We start from the raw sequence: 22,631 nt of genomic DNA, 5'->3' as shown, positions 1-22,631 counted from the left end.
ACAATACCTGACAGAAAATAAGCTATTTTTTAAAGAAAATCTATGAGAAATGATTTCTCTCTCTCTCTTTTTTTAAATACAAGATTGTTTTTATTGAAACTTGTTTAGAATGATGTATGGAGATAGAAAAAAAGAAGATCATGCTGGAGAGAGAACACAGGCTTCTCTAGAGTGTAAATAAGCACGCAAGGAAACTTAGAGTCAAACAAGCAAGATCCAGTTAAGGGAGAGCTTGGTTTTGATGAGCAAGCCTCTTTATCTATTTTATTTATTGAATCACCCTGAGTTACAAAGTTACTCATGATTGAGTTTCAGGCATATAATCAATGCTGAGTCAAATTACTTCTTTGAAGATAATGTAATCCTTTTCCCTTAATGTTTAGGTTCTTCCTTAACTTGAAACTTTTCTCTTTTGGGGGGAGGGAGTGAAACCACATCCCAGGATGCTCAGCGCTCATTTCTGGCTCTGTAATCAGGGATCACTGCTGGCTGGTTGGGCTCAGGGTACCAAACAGGATATCTGGATCAGAACTGGGTGGGCCGTGTATAAGCCAAACACCCTACTTATTATACTCTGGTATATTCTGGACCCAACCTGAAAAATTTTTGAGATATATTTACATAGTACTTTGTTATTTTCAACATGTAACAGCAGATATATAAAGCATTTATATATTATTTTAATTATTTAAATAAATTAAATATAGCATTTTAATTATTTAAAAGAATTTTAGGTACCAGGGTTTGGAATACTGTTGATGACAGGACTTTATGTATACAATATTCCAGCACCACATCCTCCTCCAGAGTGTCTGTCTGCTTCTGCCACTGTCCAGGGTGCCCCCCTTCAAACACCCCCCCCCATCTACTTTTCCTTCAATCTGCCTGCTGAGTTCTGTAGAGAACTTTTAAAGTTTACTCTCCTAGCAATTCTCAAACATGCAATACCGTATTGATTAATTCTCCATAGTTCATTTATGATAGGCAGTTTGTAATTTTTGATCCTCTTCATTCATTTTTCCTCTTCCACACTTCCTGGCAACCACCACTCCAAGAGTATGATAGAATGTGGTTTGTGTGTTTGTTTTTACACCACATCCGTCAGTGCTCAGGGGTCACTCCTGGGTCTGTGATCAGGAAGTCCCTGGCAGTGCTTCAGGTGCCGGAGATCCAGCTGGGGTCAGCTGTGTGCAAGGCAAGCGTCCTACCACTGGACTGTCTCTCCAGCCCTAGTGTCTGTCTTTCTCTCTGATTCCACTTAGCATTATACCCTCAAGTCCAACTATTATATTTTCTTTTATATCATGTTTCAAAATGATACATTAAGCTATATCAGTTATTTACATCCTACTATGAATAAATAATATGGTAATAAAAAAAGTTTATTCTGACATAGAGTTGAAATATAAGCTTGCGAAGACCTATTATATTTTCTTTTGTCTCTAAGATTAACACTTCTTCCCCTCTCTTTGTTGATGTTGTTGCCATGAAACACATTCTTGGTTGTTGTGTTTGCACACTTCACCGTTGTGCTTGTCAAGGGTCACATGCCTTTATTAGTGTGTCACATTCCTTATTTGTGGTCCTCGCACATATGCTTGCTGTGGAACTCCTGAATTTAGTTTTTTTTTTTTTTTAATTTTTTTCTTTACTCTGCTGATTTTTTTCTTTTTCTTTTTGGGTCATATCCGGCGACGGTCAGGGATTACTCCTGGCTCTGCACTCAGGAATTACTTCTGGCGATGCTCTGGGGACCATTTGGGATGCTGGGGATTGAACCCAGCTCTGCCACGTGCAAGGCAAACGCCCTTCCCGCTGTACTATCGTTTGGACCTGCATTTAGTTTTGATTCTTGCTTTGCATCCAGATTGGGGGGTCATCGATAACACACACACACACTTGTAAGGGGGATCCTTCCTCCCTTCCTCCCTTCCTCTATTTTTCCCTCCCTCCCTCCCTCCCTCCCTCCCTCCCTCCCTCCCTCCCTCCCTCATCTTCCTTCCTTCCTGGGATCAAACCCAGGTCAGCTGCCTTCGTGGCCAACAGCCTACTGGCTTTAGCATCTCGAAGCCCCAAGGTGGATGCTTCAGCCTGAGGGTGATTTCCTGCCCCCTGGTATCTCTATCTTCCTGATCCTTTCAATAGACAAATAGGCTGTTTCCAAATCTTGACTGTTGTAATAAGTGCTGTAAGGGATGTAAGCGGGATTATATTTCTTTGCCTATGGGCTTTATAGTTGACAGATAAATGCCAGAAGTGGAATTGCTGAATCAATGCAGATCTTTTGGTTTTGTGAGGACCCACCACCCTGTTTTCTGTGTGTGTGTGTGTGTGTGTGGGGGGGGTGCTCCGATGTTCATTTTCCTCATCAGTACATGTGGGGGCTTTTCTCCGTATTCTCACAAACACCTGTGGTTTCTTGCCTTTTGGGTAATGTTATTTTGATAAAAATAACATGGTGCCTCATTGTTATTTTGACTTACATTTCCCTAGGAATGAGAGATGTTGAACATCTTTCCATGTGTTTGCTGCCCATCTGTGTGTCATTTTAGGAGAAGTATCTCTTCAGATCCTCTGCCATTTTGTTTTTTTGTGGGGGTTGGTGGGACATTGTTTTGTTTTGGGGCCACACTGGTGGTACTTAGGATTTACTCCTGGCTCTGTACTCAGCAATTCTTCCTGACAGGGCTTGTGAAACTGTAGGGGATCCTGGGAATTGAATCCTAGTCAGTCAAGTGATAGGCAAGCACCCGACCCCTTGTACTATCTCTCTAGTCCTTGTCTGCCTATTTTTTTCCCTTCTGAATTGGGTTATATATTTGTTTTTGTTGTTGAGTTGTATGAATTGTTTATATATTTTTGATGTTAACTGCTTGTCTGATATATGATTTGCAAACAGCTTCTCCCATTCAAGAGGTTACTTTTTTATTTTTATGATAATTTCTTGTGCAGATATTTTTTAGTTTGATGTAGTTCCATTTGCTCATCTTTGATTTTATTTCACTTTTTATTGGAATCACAAAGACATTTATAATGAACTTATGATCAATATTTTATTTTTCTTTTATTTTCTTTTTTTGTGGGGGGCTAGGGGTGCACACCTGGTAGTACTCAGGGCTTCCTCCTGGCTCTGTGCTCAGAAATCACTCCTGGCAGGGCAAGGGTACCTTATGCTATACTAGGATTGAACTCTGGTCAACTGTCTGCAAGGCAAATTCCCTTCCTGTTGTACTATCATTCCAGTCTCTATATTTTATTTTTTTTTGTGTTATATTAACTAGAGAATTTCTGAACACAGTGGATTAGTTTTGATTCCATGATATCATTGCACAAAGTTTTTTTTTTTTTTTTTTTTGCTTTTTTGGGTCACACCCGGTGATGCACAGGGGTTACTCCTGGCTCATGCACTCTGAAATTACTCCTGGCAGTGCTCAGGGAGACCATATGGGATGCTGGGAATTGAATCCGGGTCAGCTGCGTGCAAGGCAAATGCCCTATCCGCCGTGCTATTGCTCCAGCCCCCTTCCCCCTCTTTAATTTCACTTTATTCTATTATATTCTTGATTTTCAGGGTTGGTGAATTCTTAACAACCATCACAACAATGTATTTGGGAATGAATATCAGGACACATCGTTTTAAGGTAAAAGATCTTTCAAATTGAATTTTTTTGCTAGGCAAGTTTCTGCCTAGAACTCCTAGTTTGAAATAAGTTATGCATAGAAGTCGTATTATATAATGAAAGAAGAACAGAAGGATTTTTGAGAGAGTTAATTAGAAAATACATGATGATTCTTTTTTTTCTTTTTTCTTTTTTTTTACTTTTGTTCTGCTTTAGGGCTATACCCAGCAAGCTCCGTGCTCGGGGAATCACGTCTCCTGATGGGATCTCATGCTGGGGGTGGAACCAGGGTTGGCAGTGTGCAAGGTAAGTACTATACCCACTGTACTAAATTGCCAGCCCCTATGAAGGCCTCTTGTTTAAACTTTCTTTTTTCTTTTTTTGCTTTTTGGGTCACACCCGGCAATGCACAGGAGTTACACCTGGTTCATGCACTCAGGAATTACTCTTGGCGGTGCTCGGGGGACCATATGGGATGCTGGGAATCGAACCTAGGTCGGCTGCGTGCGAGGCAAACGCCCTAACCGCTGTGCTATTGCTCCAGCCCCATTGCTTAAACTTTTTAATCACTGCAAAACACTCTGGGCATTGTGAGAGAGGGAATATGCCACTAGGCCTTCGTTCCATCTGGAACAGTTCCTCACATATGAATTTTCTAAATGGTTTATTAGTTTCCATGTACCTAGCATCGTGCTATATGATAGAGATACAAAAAATGAAAAGTGTGTAAAATATGTGTTATGTTCTTTTGGAACTCACAGATTACTTAGTAAGCCAAAATTCACATGAGAGTTTGGATCAGTATTTTATGTTTAAAACTTTCCAGTTTAGGGGCTGGAGAGATAGCACAGGGGGTAGGGTGTTTGCCTTGCACGCAGCTGACCCAGGTTTGATTCCCAGCATCCCATATGGTTCCCTGAGCACCGCCAGGAGTGATTTCTGAGTGCAGAGCCAGGAGTAACCCCCTGTGCATTGCCGGGTGTGACCCAAAAAGGAAAAAAAACCAAAACTTTCCAGTTTACTCTTGGATTATGCTCATTTTTTCTGTAGCAAGTAAAGTTTACTATGTGGTATTCTCATGATATGTTCTGCACTGTCTACACTGTCCTCCCGTTGTTCATCGATTTGCTCGAGTGGGCCCAGTAACGTCTCCATTGTGATACTTCTTGTTACTGTGTTTGGCATATTGAATACGTCATGGGTAGTTTGGCAGGCTTTGCCATGAGGGGGAGATACTCTCAGAAGCTTGCCAGGCTCTTCGAGAGGGTCGGAGGAATTGAACCTGGTTCAGCCAGGCTGGCTGCACGCAAGGCAAACACCCTACCGCTGTGCTATTGCTCCATAGATATGTTCAGCATACATTATTTTCTCAAATACTGTCTTGGACATCAAGGATATAATGATTAGCTGAGTTACAGGGTTTTCTAGTTTAGACCTTTTCCCCTTGTGGTACTCGGGATCAAACCAGGAACTCATACATTTAAGTCAGGTGCTCTACCACTGAGCCATTGCCCTGTTTCCTGCCAATTTAGACTTTTAAACTACCCCCTTCATTCATGAAATTTATATACAAGTGGTACAACATGGAAAGTATCATGCTAAGCGAAATGAGTCAGAAAGAGAGGGATAGACATAGAAAGTTTGCATTCATCTGGGGAATATAAAGAAACAAAATATGAGATTAATATCCAAGAATAGCTGAGATCAACACCAGGAGGATTACTCCATAGCTTAGAGGCCAGCCGGGCATTCTAGGGGAAAGGGCAGCTCAGATAGAGAAGGGAGCACCAAATAAAGGGTGTTTGGAGGATCCTCCCAGGAGGGGAGATGCATGTTGAAAGTAGACTATGGACTGAACATGTTTGCCACTCAAAGCCTCTTTTGCAGACCACAACACCCAAAAGGAGAGAGAGAACACAGGGGATTGCCCTGCCACAGAGGCAGGGTGAGATGGGAGGGATGGGGGTGGGAGGGATATTATCCATGGTGGTGGAAAATGGGCACTGGTGGAGGGATGGGTATTTGATCATTGTATAATCGAAACCCAAGCACAAAAAATTGTAAATCTACAACTGTACCTCATGGTGTTTCACTAAAAATAATAATAATAAAAAAAACTACCCCCTTCACAAAGGTTTTATACTAGGTCAACTTCTTAAGATATATCTAGCAAATATGTCTTCATACCTAGAAACGTGCATAAATCCTAAAAAAAGTTTATTGAATTCGCCATTTAATTCTTCACTTATAGGCCACTCCTTAGTTCTACCTTTGTATTCCAGTTAGCTTCTCCCAAACCCTTTGTTAAGTCTACACATCTCTATCATAGCTAATTAGCAACTGTATACATCTCTATCATACCTAATTAGTAACTGCAGAATCCTGAAGGATCTACCTATATCTTCACAGGAAGTGGTTAATTGGGGTACTCTAAGATAAAACAGAGAGCATTATGTGTATACTAAAGTGAGATTTACATACTTTTTTTTTAATCTATGAGATAGTATAGAATTCTTTCTACCAAGGAAATGATTACCCTGTGGCCTTTAGAAATTGGAACTGGGTTCGGTGTTGGCTGTTTCACTCTTTTACCAGAAGGTGGCGCCAGAGCTCTTTGCAGCGAAAAAGGATAGCCTTCTGGGTCAGCTCAACTGTTTTCAGTTAAACTGACTTTAAGGACTTAGGGAAGACATTAAAAAATAGCACTATTGTGATTGTTATGATGTTATGGTATTTATGCGTATTCTAAGGTAAATAAATTTTTAAATGAAGTTTAGGATATCAAATCTTGTATCTTCAGACTCTTGCATGTTATTGTCCTGTCTATAGTGCACATATGTGTCTTTGTATAATATCCATGGTTATCTAGAACTAAAATTGTTTCTAAAATTTAGTGAATACTTGTCATTGTAAGAATTTTATATACGTTCCTGACAAAAATCCTTGTAAAAAGCTACTTTAGGGGGTGGGGAGATGAATGTAACCTCTCCAACACCCCAAATGGCCCCGACCCCCTCCAGGAGTGATCCCTTAGCTCAGAGGCAGGAATAAGTCCTGAGCAAGGTCAGACTTGGTCCAAAAACAAAAACAGAAGCAAAAACTACTTTATAACATTTTATCATTTTAGATCAATGTGGCTATTGTGAAATAGGATAAGGAACGCTCCAGGAGATAAGCCTTTTTGCTGTTTATAAACACAATGGAATAGTTTGCATCATTTCTTTAACTTTCATGAAGCATAGATAAACTAGGAGCTCATTTGCCATCGAGTGATTACAAAGGGAAGAAAGTCCCTGTGACCAGAATGTCTGTTCCTGAACTGCTGACCGTTAGTCCCTCCCAACTCTTACCCCAACCCCTGCAAGTGTGGGAATCTTGTCCTTGAACAGTGTTAAACCTATAACAACTGAACTCCAGCTACTGTGGCAGCAAACTTAGATCTCTACAGGTTCTCACTGAAAGGCTGCTAGGGAAATCTCTGCCTTTCCCATGCAGCTTCAATATCCCCCCTTCAACCTTGGGTGCTACTTACGCAACTTACTTGAGAATCAACACCCACAGTGGCAAGTGGAGACATCATGAGATCACCAATCAATCCTTCTAGGCTTGTCCCCATAGCCACTCAAGATGCTTCAAGATCACAATCCCGATCATCCTGTTGTTTGTCAATTGCCTCAAGCAGGCACCAGTAACGTCTCCTTCGTCCTAGCCCTGAGATTTTAAAAAGTGCCACATTCAAGGCTCTTTCAGGGTTAGGAGAATGAGACCCATCATTGTTACTGGTATTTGGCATATTGGGTACGCCACGGGGAGTTTGCCAGACTCTGCCGTGTGGGCAGGTCACATTCGGTAGCCTGCCAGGTTGTCCAAAGTAAGAAAGAGATGGGGCCGCGTGCTTCTGAGAGCTTGGTTTTATCAGTCTCTGGGTTTTGGCCATTGATGGGATTACCTGGCGCAGAGGCAGTTGGTGGGTATGACCCCTGACTACTGGAAGATGGAGCATCTGGGTGGAGGATGCTCAGCCCTGATCCGAGTAGGCTTGGAGATCTCAGCCCTGGGACCCGCATGCCTTTGTTCCTCTGCCGGTTCCTTCATGCGTGTGGAGAGTGGTCTCAGCATGGTTGTGGCTGGTTCTGTAGGTCTTCGGCTGCTGGGGCTCTGCTCGGGGCGAGGAGGGAAACTAAGCCTGCTCCCCTCCAAGGGGTCCTGGTGAGGACAGCCATGTGCCGGGGCACGAGACTCTGCGCTGTTCTCTTCTGGGAGCTGGGTTTTATAGTCTCTGGGACTTGACAGTTGATGAGATTACCTTAACGCTTAATAACTATTTTATTGTATATGCTGGAATATAGTCATCACAGGGAGAATGAAGGAAAAACTTGATGAGTTTTTTTATTTCTTTGTTATTGGGTCACACCCGGCGATGCACAGGGGTTACTCCTGGCTCATGCACTCAGGAATTGCTCCTGGCAGTGCTCAGGGGACCATATGGGATGCTGGGATGATGAGCAGTTTTATGATCTGTAAAGAGAGAAAAATAATTTTACTTATCTCATAAAGTAGTCAGGATTAAGTGAGGTAATAGAACTCAAGGGTTTTACCCATAGAAAGTGTTCGATGAGCATTCCTATTAAAACTGGTGAATACTGAATGGTAGTGTTGAATGCGTGCATGGAATTGGCAGAAATTAAAAGGAAAAACACAGATTCACTGGGCTGAGTGTGGGGTGGAGGAGGCTCATAGTTGTATCCACGGGTTGTATACACTTTTAGTTCCTCATTCCTGATTACAACCAGCTACAGACTTTCTGGCAGGAGATTCAGAGATCTTCTCAGTTCAACATTATGGCAAAGAAAAGTGAGTTTGGGATTTGCTCATGGTTGGCCAGTGGCAGCTTTGAGCACTACAGGATGTAGACTCGAGGCTCCCAGTGCTGCTGTGCCCAAGTGGCCCTTCCGCATGAACCCAAGAACTGAACCATCACACCTGCAAGGCCGAACCAAGTAGCACCAGGAATGGCTCCCACCCAGGCACTGTTCTGTAGTGTCAGATTATTCATCTTTTGTTTAGTTTGGTTTAGGGGCCACACCCAATAGTGCTCAGGGGTTACTCTTGGCTCTGCACTCAGGGATCACTCCTGGCAGGGCTGGGGGACCACATGGGGTGTTGGGGCAAGGCAAGTGTGCTATCTGCTGTACTGTCTCTCTGGCCCCAGATTAGTAAGCTTTGTGAAAATTTAAAGTTGTTTAAGAAAAAGAAATAGCGACTGGAGAGATAGTACAGTGGGGGAGGCACATAGTTCTTTTCTTGGCACCCAGTATGGTCCCCCAGACCTCACCAGGAGTGATCCCTGAGCACAGAGCCAGGAGTAGGGCCTGAGCACTACCAGGTGTGCCCTCCCCCTGAAGTATAAAAGTGGAGTGAATGCCTCCATTGTGAATAAACTTAATATAACCAGATTATAAATTAGCCAGAGAAGGGGCTCAACGGGTGAATGCACACCTGGCCTTAGTCCCCAGCATTGCAGAGTCCCCAAGCATGGCCAGGAGCCACCTCTAAACACAGAGCCCAAATTGTTACTGAGCTGGATGTGGCCCAAAACAAAACAAAATACAAAGAGATTAAAAAAAACTTTTCTCTTAATATGTTGGAAAACAAAGAGACATATTTTCCAATGTTGTGAAACATTTTGACTTTGAACTCTCTCCGCTTCTTTCGGATTTTGCTTAAAAACTAGACAAATTGTTGCCTGAGTTCATCTTGCTCACAAATGAGCAGTACCTTGCTGAAGGCGGGCAATTGCAGCCGTTAAATTCGATCTTTTTCACACTTCCTGACCACTTTCCCTTGAGCTACAGACTCATGAACAGTGCTCATTCTTCAGTTGTCAAGGATAACAGTTTTATCTAGTGCTTTTCTTGGCAGTCTAGGGTTGCTAGTCTTCCAGAATTTCATGTTTGCTTACTTGAACCCTCTGTTTAACTTACACATTTAAGTTAAAAACTTTTTGTTTTGTTCTATTATACCTACTTCAGGGTAGTAGATTCCATTTTTATGTTAATGGTAGAATAATAAATATTTCTGTTATGATAAACAAACCCCTAAATCATAATGACAACATGGTGACAAAAAATGGGAGGGTGAGTGGTGGTATTTGGGTCAGACCCAGTGATGCTCAGGGAGCATTTCCTGGCTCCATGCTCAGATGCAAGGCAAATGCCTTAACCTCTACTCTTTTCAGCCCCCAATATAATGAAAATGTGTTTTAAATTTTATTTTATTGAATCCTCCACCCAGATCCTCCATCTTCCAGTGAACAGGGGTCACACCCACCAACTGGCCCCCTGGCGCCATGTAATCCCATCAACGGCCAAGACCCAGAGACTATAGAACGCAGCTCCCGGAAGCGCACGGCCGCATTCGCGGCTGCACGACAACTTATCTCATTCTTACTTTGGACAAACTGGCAGGTTACCGAATGTAGCCTGCCCACATGGCAGAGTCTGGCAAACTCCCCGTGGTGTACCCAATATGCCAAATACCAGTAACAATGATGGGTCTCATTCTTCTAACCCTGAAAGAGCCTTGATTTTGGCACTTTTTTAAAATCCCAGGGCTAGGACGAAGGAGACGTTACTGGGGCCTGCTCGAGGCAATCGACGATCAATAAGATGATCGTGATTTTATTGAATCACCGTGAAATATAGTTACAAGCTTTCGTGTTTGAGTTCCAATCACACAATGATCAAACAACCATTCCTCCACCAGTGCACATTCCCCACCACCAATCTCCCCAGTATACCCCCCTTTCCCACCCTCTCCCTGCCTCCATGGCAGACAATATTCCCCATACTCTCTCTATACTTTTGGGCATTATGGTTTGTAATACAGATACTGAGAAGTTATTATGTTTGGTTCATTATCTACTTTCAGCACACATCTCCCATCCCAACTGATTCCCCCAACCATCATTTTTTTTTGTTTGTTTTTGGGGTCACACCTGGCGATGCACAGGGGTTATTCCTGGCTCATGCACTCACGAATTACTCCTGGCGGTGCTCAGGGCACCATATGGTATTCAAGGAATCAAACCTGGGTCGGTGTGCAAGGCGAACGCCCTACCGGCTCTGCTATCGCTTCAGCCCCACCCCACCCATCATTTTCTTAGTGATTCCTTCTCTATTCTAGCTGCCATCTCCCCACCTCGATGAAAGTTTAATGTGACTAAACAGTCTAGTGGGCTGTTTGAGAGATAACTTTATTTATGATTATATAGAAAGCCAGAGTTATTTATTTATTTAGGCCAAAATTTGTCCCCTCCCAAAGAATCACATGGATTCAACTTTGGGTTTGATACAGTAACAAAGACCTGACGGTTCTCTCTTGCCCTTCATTCGTCCTGTGTTCTTATGCTTAAAAACAAAGAAATGTTACCTTACATTTTCATCCTTTCTTCCCTACCATTGTGTAGGTAAGTGAGAGAAAAGTGAACTGTAAACAGAGAAATTGTATTACCCGGCAGTGAGGACAGGAGTGAGGGGCAGGGAGGTTGGGGGAGCCGAGGTGTGAGAATGGCACTTCACAACTCTCGCTGTTCCTCTAAGTCATGCCCCAAAGTGCAAAAAAAAAAATATCCAAAGCAAATTATTGCCATCAGAAAAAAAGAAATAATTCATGGCTTTCCAGGTTGCCCTATTGCTCAGGTTGGGGGACATCATTCACATTGTCTAAGTGCCCCTGGAGATGAGTGACAGATGATGAGGTCAGGAGGGTGAAGCTCAGTTAACAATAGGCTCTTTGATCACTTTGGAACTTGTTTTACTGCTCTGTTGGACAGGAAAGCCAGTTCTAGAAGTTAATGATGAGGTTTTTGAAACTACAGGAGCTTTTATGAACTTCTGTTCCCTTTGCCTTTATTGAGATGTAATTGACATATAACGCTGTGTAAGTTTAAGCTATTCAGCTGCTGATTTGTTGCACATATGTATGGCAAAATAATGACCACCTTAGCATAGGCTAAGGTGGTCACAACCTCCATCGAGTCACAACACAGCCCTATTTATTGATTGATTTTTGTGGCGAAACATTTAAGATTTATTCCTCGCAACTTTCAAGTGTATGATACCATATAGTCACCAACTGTACATTAGATTCCCCAGTACTTACTCATCTTTTAACTGGAAGTCTGTGCACCTGCTCGGTTTCTTCCCTTTCCCCCAACCCCCAAGACCTCATCACGCTTGCTATTCTCTGCTTCCCTGAGTTCTAATTTTTTAGATTCCACATGTAAGTGATATCTTATAGTGTTTTCTTTCTCATACTCATCATTTATTCAGAACAACAGCAACAACAACAACAACAACAACAGAATATACTTCTGTTTTCCCCTAAAGACAACATACTTTTTGAGAAATAGAAGATTACTCATCTGAGATGCTTTTGGAGAATGATCAATAAGCATCTTCTCAATGGTTGAATCCTGATTCCAGGAAGCATAACCTATCTCACACATTAATCTTCATACTTTTAACTCCTTTAACTGTAATTCAGCCTTTTCAGCTTCAGAAGATAGCCACTGTGGGTTTTTTTTTTTTTATGATTCTTTTCAGGACAATTGAAGAAAGCATGGGCAATCCATCTTGATATAGGAGGTTTGTAATATTTCCAATGTTCTGGTACATGACCTTCTGGAATTTCTGCCAATTCAGTTTCACCAATGAATACATTCACTAGAGTTATCCTAATTGCTACTGGAATCTGGTCAACAAAATGTAGAATTTTATTAAATGCAAAAATAACTTATCATTGAATCCAGAAGGTTTGATGATTAACAGTCTATTTCTGTGGTGATCTCCACACTGTGGAACAAGAGCGAGAGCCTTGGGGATGCTGTGGGTGAGGAAGCCCCAAATCCAAGCTGGCTGCCAGGGTAGTGGCCTGATAGGGCCATCACCGCAGTGACCGAAGGGCATTGCAATCAACTCACCACCCCCAGGGCTACTGTGGGCAGAAGTGATATCTTATAATGTTTGTCTTTCTTTGACGGGTTTATTTCCTGTCAGGGAGGAAATATACTGGGTCCATTGCATCTAGTTGGACAAAAGGCGAAGAAGGTAAGGGAGGTTTGAAGAGAAACACGCCGTCCTTCCCACACTGCAGTGGCTGGAATCACCTCACAGGGTCACACTTTATTGTAGATGACAGATGCTGCCTGGCCATGTCTCTGGTGGTGCAAGGCAACTGGTGTGCTGAGCATCACAAAGCAGTAACTGCCATGTCCTTTGCTTTATCTTCCTTAGGGATGAAACTTCCCAGATTTTTATCCCATGGAAGAAGGGCAGTTTCCAACCGGTTTTAATTAGAAGTAAGATTTAGTGTCTGTTTACCCCCGCCTTCCCCCACCTCCCCAAGTCTTTAGAGTCATAAGAGATTCTAGGATTGTGTAGGTTTAAGATGCACACAGACTGGAGTGATAGTACAGGGGGTAAGGCATTTGCCTTGCAAGTGGCCAACCCAAGTTTGTTTCCTCCTTCCCTCTTGGAGAGCCTGGCAAGCTACTGAGAGTATCCCGCCTGCACGACAGTGACTGGCAAGCTCCCTGAGGCGTGTTCAATATGCCAAAAACAGTAACAACAAGTCTCACAATGGAGATGTTACTGGTGCCCACTCAAGCAAATCGATAAACAGAGGGAGGACAGTGCTACAGTGCTAAAATGTACAAGTTGATTACCACAACTAGTAAATTGTGTAAATATACTAATTAGTAAATTAGTAAATATTTCCAGCAACTCACATAGTTTTTTTTCCACGTGATGAGAATTCTTTCAGGATTTTCTGTGGCAGTGGTCAAGTAGAAAATACAGTATACATTACTTACTGTGGTGCTTGTAGCATATTATATTATATTCCAGAAATTATTCACTTAGAAGATTGGGCCTTTTAAGACTACCTCACCATTCCCCTTCCCCTCCCTGTCCCTAGGAACTGCCATCTGCTCTTTTTTTCCATAAGTTGGTTTTGATTTTCAAAAAGATATTTCATAAATAGGTGAGTTTGTACAGTATTAGTTTTTCTTTACTTCCCCCCCCCCTTTTTTTGTATTCCACCTCAGGTGTTACTCCTGGCTCTTCACTTAGGAATTACTCCTGGCGATGCGCAGGGGACCATATGGGATGTAGGGGATCAAATCTGGTTCAACCACGTGCAAGGCAAATGCCCTACCCGTTGTACGATCACTCTGGCCCCAGTGTTGGTTTTTCTGTTCGAAAATTAGCGTACCACCCTCAAAATTCTTCCATGTTGCCCAAAGAGGCAGGATTTCCTTCCTTGAATGCTGGAATTGTATTTTAATATGTCTGTGTGTATCAATTATAATTTCCTTAATCCTTTTTTAAATGGAAGAACACAGGTTGCTCTGTTCCTTTGGCTCTTGTAAATAATGAGGCAGAGCAGTTGCTCTGAGTTAGCGGCTTCTGTGTGCCTCGGATGTGACTCTTCCGGATCAAATATGTGGTGGCTGTCCTTGGGTATCTGGGAGTCTGGGAACTGGTGGAGTGGGGGCCCCTGGATGTCTCCCGTGGCTGGCTAGGGCTGGATCTGAGTTCTGTGGGCAGGCGGGGCTGTGGGCGCTCTTCCTGGGCTGGGCAGGATCACTGGCAGCACTCCTTTCCCGGTGAAGCTGCTGGCTTTGCACTCAGCTGCCTGGCAGGAACTACGGGCTTGTCTCCAGCACTGCCCAGTATCCCTGCTGAGGCTGCCTGATCATGCATCCCAGGAGGCTACACTCAGCAGATGGGTGGGGGTTGACTCCTTGACTCCTTACTGAGGGGAGCAGTGCTAATGGGTTCCAGGTTCTCTGACGGGGTGCTGTGGGACTGGCCGAATCTAAGCAGATGTCCAGACCAGTGCATTTCCCATGCTGACTAGGGAGTTCCATAAAACAGGTTTCATGTAGGTAAGGGCCACTGGCTGGGGATCAAGCTAAGTCTCCTGGCCACAATGGGATTGCTGGAGCTCCTCAGAGTTCCTAGCAGAGGCTGCTGTTAGTTTTACCTCTTTTCTGTCTTCTGATCCCCTGGGGTGGCGTCTCAGGGGTGTGTGTATACGTGTGTGTGTGTGTGTGTGCAGGGAGAGGGTGGATGGATGGATGGAGGGAGAGACAGAGACAGAGACAGAGAGACACAGAGAGACAGAGACAGAGAGACACAGAGAGACAGAGACAGAGAGACACAGAGACAGTGAGAGACACACAGAGAGAGACAGAGAGATAAAGATAGAGAGAGAGACAGAGACAGAGAATTGCATGATCTCTTTCTGTTGGGATTTACAACAGTTTGCTTTCTTACTGAAGTTTCCGAGGAAACAAAATAGTGTTTTAATCAAATGCTTGCTTTTCTGAAGCCAGACTGTCAGTCTGACAAGTGCCATGTAATATGGACAGGTATCTTGATTTCCTTGTCTATAAATTAGGACGATTACTAACAATAATATCACCTGCCTGATGAGATTGTTGTGAACAGCAAATGAAATAATCCATGTAAACAGCTTAGAGCAGTACCCAACTATAACCAGCATTAGTAATAAATAAACTGTCCAAGTTATATGTTAGGCACTAAAGACTGTGGGAAAAGATACCAAGAAAAGCTGTATGGATGGATACTTCCCTCTAGTCTTAAAAAATTCTTGGTTAAATAGCTCAGTATATAGAATTAAGGAAGTAGGGATAAAATGCTGCAGGAAGTAGGGCCAGAAGGATAATGCAGGGCTTAAGGCGCTTGCCTCACACACAGATGGCCCCAGTTCAGAGCAACCCGTATGGCCCCCTCCCAGTACCCCATATGGTCCCCCAGTACCACATATGGTCCTTCAGTGCCCCATGTGGTTCCACCTCCCTAGCACTAACATATGTGGAATGGCTAATATATGGTCCTCTAGTACCCCATATGGTACCCTACTACCACATATGGTCCCCAGTATCCCATGTGGTTCCACCTGCCCAGCACTAATATATATGATGGGCCCCATGACTCCAAATGACTTTTTAAAAATAACAAAATATCACACATACAGAATTTTGAAATCTATTGTTCTTTAAGCATAAAGTACAAAATTACATTTAAAAGGGTAAATTGTATTGCAGTAACAAGGAGGTGTGTGTGTGTGTGTGTGTGTGTGTGTGTGTGTGTGTGTGTGTGTGTGTAATGTGGTTCCTTCTTGCTTTAGTCTGAATTTAGACTAAAATTTGTTCTAGGGTCACATTGACTGTGCTTAGGACTTATTGATGCTGTGTGCTGAGGGATCACTTCTGGTGATGCCATAAATGGTGCTGGGGAATGAACCCAGGTAGGCTGAAGGCAAGGCAGGCATCTTACCCAGTGCCTTAATTTTTAGGAGCTCCTAATTTCAATAAAAGAACTTGTTGAAGGCAAGGAGTGTCTCCAACAATGAAATTAAAAGCCCTAGTGCTTCAAGAAGTTAGGAAAGCTCTTTAGTTCCTAGAATTTAGGTATCTCCTGGAAAACTATAGCTAATTTTATTGGCTAATTGATTAGTGAATGTTTTTTCATATGGAATGGAAATTAAGGACATAAAATAACTGAATGAGAAATACAGGCTTCTCTCCATGGCTTGATTTAAAATAAAGCATTATCTATGAATTTATCTTCAAAAGCTAAGCCAGAGCAAGTAAACTAAGTGGAGAGAAAATTCTCCTGATGATACAGGCCAATAAAACCTGCTCTTAATGTATTTTGTACTTGAAATATGCTGACACTGACTTTGTACACTTATTTGAATGCATTTGTTAGCTGCACTATAATCTCCACAATGGTTGTATTAAAATTCCCAAATTATGTGGTAATAAGATGCATATGACTTAGTTCTCAGAAATCATTAAACTGCAGATAATTCTTCCTCCATGATACTTTAATGTCTAAGGGTGAAATATCTTGTTCTATCTTCTTGTATGAAGAAATTTAGTAAGTGTGGTTTGTCTAGATGGAGATGAAAGGAATATTAAAAATGAACTCAATTTCCTCTTTCCTAAAGTAGCTTCAAATAATGTTTCAATTCCAGGTCATCATTTAATTCAAATGGGAAATGTATTTGAGAGCCTATTCTATGTAAAGTGTTCTGTAGACTTTAATGAGAGATTTAAAATTCAAGAGCAGTTTAAGCTTAGTTTTGGGGCAAATTATATGCAATTTTGATATCACACAGTTGACATGAGTTATGGTATTTTATTCAATACACATATTTATGATCTAATTCTGAAAAGAGAGTTCAAAGAATCAAAGTTTGTAATAAAGTAAAAACTCCATGGTATTGTGGACTCTTGGAGAATGAAATAAATTTTACCTGGTATGATCGGTCATGTATGTTATATTAGCAATTTTTTTTTTGGATGACTATGATTTTTATTACTAGAACACAGATCATGTAAAAACTTGTGCAGATATTTCACACAGTCACTCAGTAGAGGTATGCTGTTGATATGGATGGTAGTGTGTGATGTTGGATAATGAGACGACCCCAACTGTGATGGTGGATAATGAGTCCCCAACTGGATAATGAGTCCCAACTTGTTGAACTCAGATTTTTTTAAAGACTTGGCCTTAGGTTTCACTCAATGATTAGCCTAGATTAGCAGATTCCAACAGTCTGATTTTGAAAATGAGTGTTTGGATATATTCTAAGGCAAAAAGAGCTTCCGTGATTAAAGAAATTTTGGAAGTATTAGACCAAGAGATCTGGACACATTTTTTTTATTACAAGACATTTCGAAGCCTTTGTTTTTCTATGACAGGGATTTTTAAACATTTTCCACTCACAACAACTTTTTACCTGTAGAATTTTTATACAGTCCAGATACATATGCACATAAAATAGTATACAAATAAAACAATTCCTGACAATAAATTGCACACAAAAATGTTAAAAACTCATTTAAGAAAAGTCATGACCTATAGTTTAAGGAGCTACGTTTTTATAGTATGAGTTTTTCCCATGGCGTTTTGGAATATTTGTAAACACTGATTTAATTTGTCTGAAATATCTGGTTTTAATACTTGGTTCCTTTTAATCTACATTTAATCTAAATGGTTTAACATTTAATCTAATCTCTTCTTAATTTTTCTCCTTTGATGTTTTTCTTTCAGTATGTACTTAAATTATAATTTTAAAAAGTCTGTGACTATGGTTCTGCGTTAATGCGAAAAATGATTTTTTTTGCATAACTTTTGGAAATTAATTTTTAGAATACTGATGAAAACAAGTATTCTACACTGTTGAAATTACAATATCTCAGCTCTTAACACTACCATTCTCTGAGTAGAGCATGGCTATTATGGCCTTTATTTAAAAATAGGGGCTGGAGTGATAGTACAGAGGGTAGGGCATTTGCCTTGCACGTGTTAGGGCGCGGATCGTGATCTCCCTTTAATGACAAAGAGACTCCAGAGACTGCAAACAGCAAGCAAGGTTTATTGTAAGACTGGCTAGCCAGGGTCAAGCCGCCTACACAGACACGCAGGTCTGTTAGGTGAGGCAAGACCCCGAATTTCTTCAAAGGGGATCTTATATAGGCCTTCACTGGCCATTACAGCAAAGCCCACACATTTCATAGCCAATAGATTTGTAACAACATATGCTTTCTTAACCAATCCAATTAAGGGTACATCACTTCTTAGCCTATAGTTTAAAGATCAGCATTTTGCCTCGGTGCTTAGGAACTGACAGATTTTTAAGGCAGTCCTGGGTCTTGCAACATGGGTCTTGTGAGAGACATCCAGTTATCTGGTCTGACCCCCACCCTTCGAGTACCTGTATCTGAATTCCTTTCCCAGGGGCAGAAAAACCAGCTATTTTGCAGTGCCCGCAGATCCTATAAAGCGGATCTGAAAAAGCTTATCTAGACCTGTTCCTTGAAAAACAAGTTATTTTGCAATGCAGTTTCCTATTAAGCTAAGCTAAATTAATTCTGGTGGTAGTTCATTTTGGGTCTGTCCCTCACACACGCGGCCGACCCGGGTTCGATTCCCAGCATCCCATATGGTCCCCTGAGCACTGCCAGGAGTGATTCCTGAGTGCAGAGCCAGGAGTAACCCCTGTGCATCGCCGGGTGTGACCCAAAAAACAAAAAAAAAAGATTTTTCTTTTTCTATTTCTGTGGTGCCAGCAACTAAACCCTCTTCTTCAATTCATTCTCCCAATGCCTTATATCCTCAGTTCATAAAAGTATTTATTTTTAATTGGAGAAGAATATCTTTCAATTTTTCTTTTTTTCCTTTTCTCTCAATGTTTCTATTTTTTAATGTTAAATTTTAAACTAGAATGAAGTTTCTGAGGGGTGAAAAAAAAACACATGAGACAACTGTCCATCCACCCAATGGACTGACTCACTCTGCAGGTCAATGGGGATATCCCAACAAACACTCTCAAATGATCTTTTATTTCCTACTATGTGCAATGTGATGGAAATAAAGCATTTTTTTTCTCATTGTTATTTATAGGGTAGCAAAAATCTGTGCTCATATATGAGCAAACATATGTGCACATAATCAACATCATGAAAAGCAGAACTAGAATTAGAACTCTGGAACCTCTGATTTCAAACTGATGAAGGGTTATAGGGAAAAGAAAGCACTAGGCAGGGGGGGAGATTAAAAAGAATGGCCCTAAGGAAAAATTCCTGGCATTGGCCTCCCTGGGGATGGGCCTAGGATATGCACAAGGTCACAAGGTCTTCCCAAACATCCTGCCCTTCCCCCGCTAGTCCCATTATCTTCCCACCTAGCACACTTTAACCCAATGCAAACTGCTCACTCACCAATCCCCCCACCCCCACCCCAGACAATGAAGATATAAAAGGAAGAGATTTTCACCTTTTCTGGGCAGCCTACTTCAGGGGACCCCTGACCTGACCCCTTCCCTTCCCTTTTCTCAAATAAAATTTCTACTGAAGTCACCTCTTTTCCAGCCCCTTCCTTTTCATCTTGACTGCCTGAAGACAAGAACCTGAGTGTACTGGAATAAAACCAGTACATTTAATTGCTGCTGCCATGCAAATGAAACCTCAGTGAAATTAACAGAGTTTACACTTTTTTTTTTTTTTTTAGGGGAGGGAATCCCTGTGCTCAGGGATCAGTCCTGGTGGGGTGCCAGGGATTGAATGCAGGTCAGCAGAATGGAAAGCCAAGGCAAGCAAGCACTCTAACCGCTGGACTGGACTTATCTTCCAATTCCTCCTTTTTTGTTTTATTCTTGAAGCTAGATAGTTTTCATTGAAACTTGCTTAAGGGATGAGAGAGAGAGAGAGAGAGAGAGAGAGAGAGAGAGAGAGAGAGAGAGAGAGAGAAAGAGAGAGAGAGAGAGAGAGAGAGAGAGAGAGAGCGCAAATACATGTTTAAGAGATAACACCGGTCTCTCCGGAGTGGAAAAAGCAAGAAAAGAGGCAGAGAAACAAGCAAGTGAGATTTGTGTTCAAGGTAGAAAGGTAGAACACAGGCTTGAAGAGTAAGCAAGAATTCTGTGAGTAGTTTATATTTTTATTCTCTTTGTGGGGGAGGGGGATGTGTCACACCTGGAAGGGCTGGGGAACCTTATGGGGCGGATGGAACTCCGACCACATCAAGGCAAGAGTCTTACCCTCTCTATTGTTTTACCAGCTCTGAGGCACTCGGTGTTAACTGCAATCCGGCACCTGTTAAGACCTCCAGGTAAGGGTTTGTTTGTTTATTTTTGGCCTCACCTGGAGGTGCTCAGGGCTTTCTCCTGACTCTGCAATCTGGGATTACTACAAACATGCTCTGGGGATCATATGAGATGCTGGGGGCGGCAGGGAGGGGTGTCAAACACTGGTTTATCAAACACCCACTGTACTATCGCTCCAGCCCAAGTAGGTTACCATTCTGTAAGCTCTTTCCGGTAAATCACAATTTTTTTTGCTCTCTGTCCCCCACAAAAGAACTGTAACCTTCCTTCATTAATTTCACTGAAGTTCTCATTTGTGATTGAGGTAGACCAAATAATTTGTTGGTAAATATGGCAGTTAACATATGGACATTAAACAAACAAGCAAACAGAAAACACAGAAACCAAATGAGTCAGTAAAAAACATGACTTTTAAATTTTGTAAGTCAATAAAATACACCTTTAGGGGTGCAATAATAACACTATTCTGTGTGAAAATGACAGATACAAATGCCGTGAAACATGAATTTCACATTTGGATTAAATAAAGCCCCTTTGAGATTAATATGCCTTGCAAAAAATTTGGGAGAGTAAATTATTTATTATTTTGGTTGATCTAAAGACTATTAGTAGAAAAACTATACAAAATTTAGAGGATGATTTTTAGAAATGACTACTATAGAAATTTAATGAAGTAAAATAGCAAAATTTAAAATAGAAGCGAATAACCTGTTTTTATAGAGAAAGGAAATGCAGGAAATATAAAGTCATATACCAACAAGATAAATCTTTAACAGGAGAGCAGGACATTAAATCCTCTTGGAGGGAAGTTCAGTGGATACTGGGGACTCGGAAGTGTATACCCCTTAGGCTATGCCAGGGCTAGAGGTGTGAATAAAGAACCGGCTGATGTGTGGAATTGGTTTTTTAAAAATGTGAAAACACTTGAGGTTGACATTTGTTAAAACCTGTTCCACTAAAATGGTACAATTCTTAATAAATACACAAGAAACTAAAATGTCAAAAGATGAATCAATCTTCTCTTTTAAGATCTTTTTGGAACAGTGCTATTCTCACCCCCTACTGTGACTCTTTCACTTGGAAATTATTCACAACAAAAGGACAAGCCTCATATTTTCCGTCTACAGGGGGATGAGAGAAACATTATTTGAGTTGTAAGCCTCTCCCCCACCCCCCACCCATTCGTTTATCTATAAAAAACTTTTACCTGGAGATCAATTTATTTTTTCACATTTGCTGCCTACTGACAATTTAATTGACCATCTCGATCATTTTAATTATAAGTCTGAAATAAACGCCCTGGTCTTATATTTAAAGGCTATTTTACTTTAATTTTCATAATGAAATGAAGTAGGAAAGGTCAGGGACGGTCCTCCTAAAACCCACGTCAGAAGTTTCATTCAACCTTTAGGCAAAAATGGCTGCAACAAAACATTTAGTTATATAGGTGCTTGAAGATTGAAGAAAAAGAGTCTAGTGGGCAGCAAAGGACACTTACTCTTTGGAAATTTTTTCCAGGAATTAATGTTTCCCAGTCTATTTTATTTCCCTTGTCTTCTTCTTTGCAAAAACTAACCCTCCAGCCCACGAGGGCTGAGCTGTTCTTTTTCTTGCTGGACTGTGGTGGGTGGACAGAATTTTACTTTTAGTCTCAAAGCACTTGTCTTGCATGCATAGGCAGAGGTTCTTAGAGAATAGGTCCTTACTTACTCAGGCTCACACATTTCATTAAAATGGCAAGTTTCTTTTGGTAAGTTAAGACCTTCAGATATCCACACAGAGCAGTAGTTTGCCAATTCATGTGTGCACCAGAATCGCTTGCAGGATTAGTTTATATGAATCGCTGAATTCCAGTCCCTGGGTTTCTGGTTCCAGAGGAGGTGGGAAAGAGACAAGGATTATTTTTTCTTTTCTTTTTTCCTGACAGAATTTCCAACTGGTATACACTTTAAGAATCACTAATAGAAAAGCTAAAGGGATATACATGATGACCTTTCAGTTTCTGTATTGCAAACAATAATGCACAAAAGAAGAGGAAGAGAGAGAGAAGGGGGTGGCAGAGAGAGAGAGAGAGAGAGAGAGAGAGAGAGAGAGAGAGAGAGAGAGAGAGAGAGAGAGAGAGGAGAGAGAGAGAGAGGTGACTGTGATGGAGACATTGTGGGAGGGAAACTGGGAACATTGGTGGTGGGAAATGGACACTGGTGAAGGAACAGTGTTGGAGCATTGTATGACTGAAACCCAACCATGAACAACTTTATAACTATATCTCACTGTGATTCAATAAAAAAAATCACTAATAGGTCT

At 41.5% G+C, this 22,631-nt stretch overlaps 1 pseudogene; it reads right to left on the bottom strand.

Moving 5' to 3' along the window:
- Positions 1 to 22,631, bottom strand: part of LOC130027674 (NADH dehydrogenase [ubiquinone] 1 beta subcomplex subunit 5, mitochondrial-like) — a 66,245-nt pseudogene that overhangs the window by 5,469 nt on the left and 38,145 nt on the right.

Source organism: Sorex fumeus, unplaced genomic scaffold (genome assembly GCF_029834395.1).
Source record: "Sorex fumeus unplaced genomic scaffold, SorFum_2.1 ptg000037l, whole genome shotgun sequence".
NCBI classification, from domain to species: Eukaryota; Metazoa; Chordata; class Mammalia; order Eulipotyphla; family Soricidae; genus Sorex; species Sorex fumeus.
The sequence above is the reverse complement of the archived record's forward strand: the minus strand, read 5'-3'. Positions and strand labels throughout refer to the sequence as shown.